Genomic DNA, 4117 nt, shown 5'->3' with positions numbered 1-4117 from the left:
ATTGAAAAATAAGAAAACCACATATTTCTTTTTTTATTTGCAAATATAATCAACTATAAAGAGATATACATCTTCAGAAATATCTTTCTTTTTACCTTTTCATTTCCAGGAATGAAAGAGATTAAATATTTTGTTAAAAGTAAAGACATCCTTGAGACACAAACTATTTTCTAAACAGTCCTCCTTGTAAAATATATTAGTCCCTATGCAAATTAAACACAGGTTTAAGATAATTAACTCCACAGAGAAGAAAGCAGAAAATGTGACTTTACTTTAAAATGTTAAGAAGTTCAATACCTTGTTCTATCTTCTAACATACACACATACATACACAAGCAAACAAATAAATACACTGCCAGCAGACACTCACCCAGTAGGCAATTTCTATTTTCTTTTTGATCATCATTAATTATATGCTCTGTTGTACTGCTTCGTGTTTCTTTTCCTTCCAAGGTTTTGAACTCTTTTAAACTCAGGGTCTATGTTTCCTCTTTTATCCTCCACTGCATAAAGTATGGTTTTAGATATATCAGATAATCAATCTTTTTCTTAACCTGAAATTCACACCAAGGAACATTCTATTTTTCTTCCAACCACAAGCAAGGTTTTTGGAAGATCGATGAAGTATTGTTTTTACAACTGTTTGCAAATTTTCAACATTGTTCCTTAGTAAGAAATATATAAAAACATGATATTTTTATCCTAGGAAATGCAAGTTCCATAAAGATCAAATTATGAGTGTTCCTGATTCCTAGGGCAGAGACCAAAAAATATTTAAAACTTTATATTAATAGAAACAGACTGCTAACAAAATCAATGGGGAAAAGATAGGTGAGATACTTATACCCTAACCACTAATGAAAGAGAAATAAATTATTCTACTAAATAAATATCCAAGGAGATACCCCCAAAAAGTATAACCTATATATCATTTTGATGTTTGCAAGCATTTTAAATTACTGAATCTAGACTTCCAAGTTAACATAATGAGAGTTTCCACATGGTGACAGAAGCCTGATAAGCTGCTTCTTAATTTAATATTCTTGGAGACACACAAAAATGTGAAAGCTGTCTTTGGGACCAAATGATAAGAAAAGATCTTGGAAAACCCTGGTGGAACTCCCACTAAATTCATCATCAGTCAGGATGGATTGTGAAGTACATTACTGAACATTTCACCTACTCTACACTCTGAAACAGAAGAAAGGGCCAACCCACCCCCAGTGAATCAGTATTGAAGACAAAAATGAGAAGCCCAGCAGAAAGTCATAAAGTAGAAAATAAGGAGAGATGATAATATATGTGGAGGGTAGAGGACAAATAGGCAGCTAAGAATTACAAGTGCTCCAATGAAAGAAAAAATGATGGAACAGAAATTATAACCACATGGAAGAAGAAAACCTCTCAGTTGAAAAAAATACACGAGATCAGGTAGTCTTGGGATCCTAGGAAAAAGACAAAAATGCCAACTTTAAATGTGTGTGTGTGTGTGTGAGTGTAAAATTTCATAATTTCAAAGATAAAGAAAAACAGACTCTCTAAGCATCTGGGTAAAACATCTAGCCTCACTTTCTCTCCAATCCTAAACATACCAGAAGACATCAACTAAATGATGAGTAGAAATCCATTCAAGTAATTATTCATTTGTGACAGCAACAGAAAAACTTTCATGAATAACTGAAGACTAAAAACTATATTACTGAAGTATAGTTCAGTATATTACTGAAGTAAGTCAAGATTACCAAGCTCTTTATTTAAGTAAGCTGCAGAGTAATTTTATTTTACTTCAAGCATGGGAAATGACAGTGATCTCTTTTGGATTTCACAGAGTTCGCAAGTTTTATACCTTTTATAAAAAAGTGGTGCCTATATCAAACTTATTACCAAGGCAACACATTATTAAGTAAAACAGCCAATCAAAATTTCTGACCTTTCAGATTAATTAGAGGTTACTGTCAACAGTAGTTGCCCAGCAATCTCTGAAGCCCAGGTATCTAATAAAAATCCTTATTTAGGATTAATACAAGCAAGAATAATTTCTGTTTTTCTCTGCAAGTACAGGGTAAGAGGAAACAAATGTTTTCTCCTTGTACTGCAGTCTTCTTTTATTTGTGATTAGGAAGGCCTGTGTTTCAAGGCTAAGTACTGGGATTCCTTTGGTTGGTTACCACTGACAGAAAAAGAAGCAGACTTCAAAAGCTCAAAGCATGTAATGGAAAAGAAGGACAAAATAGCATTATGAGCATTGGAATGTGGGCCATACAATGCTTTGTATCTCACTTTCCCAAGAACATTAACAAGAGATTCACTCCAACAATCCAAAGGGTGGGTCTGTCTAGTACAGACTTCTGCGTTGTAACTTGGCTTCCTCACTTTCAGAAGCAGGTTACTTACACTCCCTTAAGGCCCAGTTTCCCCTTCTGTGAAATAAGAATTATAATTGGACCTATATATCTTTAGATTACAATGAAAATCAAATAAATAGTACAGGTAAAATATTTAACATAGTACCTGGTACACAATAAGCACGTTATAATTTATAACAATGATATTGTAAGAGAAATAATGTTAGTTATTTATTGCTTCATTACAAATTACCCCCAAAATTTAGTCACTTAAAACAATAAGTATTTATTATCTTACAGGAGTTTCTCAAGGTTATAAATCCAGAAACAACTTACCTGGGTTTTCTGGCTCTGCATTCCTTAGGAAGTTGCAGTCACAATTTTGGTTGAGGATACAGACATCTGAATGTTGACAGATCTGGAAGATATGCTTCCAAGAAGACTCATTCACATGGCTGTTGGCCAGATGCCCTTGTTTCCTCAGTGGCTAATGGTAGGAAGCCTCAGCTCCTTGCCTACATGTCAGCTGACTTCACCCAGGGTAAGCAAATACAGAGAAAGAAGTCACAGAGCCTTTCATGAGCTAGTCTCTGAAGTCCCACATCACTACTACTTTTTTTCTATTCAATTAAAAGCACATTGCTAAGACCAGCTCTCACTCAAGGAAAGATAAATTGAACACCTCTTGAAGAGTATCAAGCAATTTGTGGAAATATTCAAAACTACTACAATTTTATTTGTGTATCATATGCACATATTTCTAAGAAATAGAAAACTACAATATAATTTACACACAATATTGTATAAGTTTATATATTGTAACATTATTACCATTAGAGCCTTAGCTACCACCATCACCATGTCACATAGTTATTATTTCTTTTTTGGAGCCAGAACACTTAAGATCAAGTCTCTAAGCAACTTTGAAGTGGACAATACAGTATTGTTGACTATCATCAAAATGTTGTACATTAAGTTCCCAGAACTTGTTTATGGACTATTGCAAGTTTGTACCCTTTGACCAACATCTCCCCAATTCCTTCAGGCCCCCAGCCCCTGGAAACCACCATTCTACTCCTTGTTTTAAAATTCTGGTTATCAGGAAAACTAATCAAATATACAGAATTAAGTAGAAAAATGCTTTTAAACATATTTACAAAATTCAATTCTGAGACTTTCCTGGAAATTAAGGTGTACAGTAATATAAAACTGTACAATAATAAACTTATAACCCCAAATTAGTTAAACAAACATGTGGAAGTGAGATAAGGATTATAGAAAGGAATGCATACTGCATTTATTGTTGTATATAGGGAGAAGTTACTGTTTTGATACTGATTTTGGTAATTAGAGAAATATAAATTCAAATACATATTGAAGAAACCAAAATTCAGCCACTAGTAAGATTTTTATTATAATGTTTTCTGATCATAAAAGAAAAATACTCTAAATATATATATATAAAATTTGGAAAATGCCAAAAAGGGTTAAAAAATAATAAAAACAACTATAATCTCACAACCCAGAAAAAGCCCTTTATTTGTTCCTTTCAGACAATTAGTTATTTATTGCTTCATTACAATGTGTGTGTGTGTGTGTGTGTGTGTGTGGTATAAAACATATAAAAGTATGACAAATTGTGTTTTGCCAATATTCTATAGAATCATAATATATATCGCTTTTCCCCTAATATTACATGAGCTTTGCCCTACGTCTGTAAATCTTCTTTCATAAAACATTTTTAAAAACTGAAGATTAACTATCCTACCATT

This window comes from Manis pentadactyla, chromosome 12, assembly GCF_030020395.1.
Source record: "Manis pentadactyla isolate mManPen7 chromosome 12, mManPen7.hap1, whole genome shotgun sequence".
Lineage (NCBI taxonomy): Eukaryota > Metazoa > Chordata > Mammalia > Pholidota > Manidae > Manis > Manis pentadactyla.
This window is presented reverse-complemented; position numbering follows the sequence as displayed.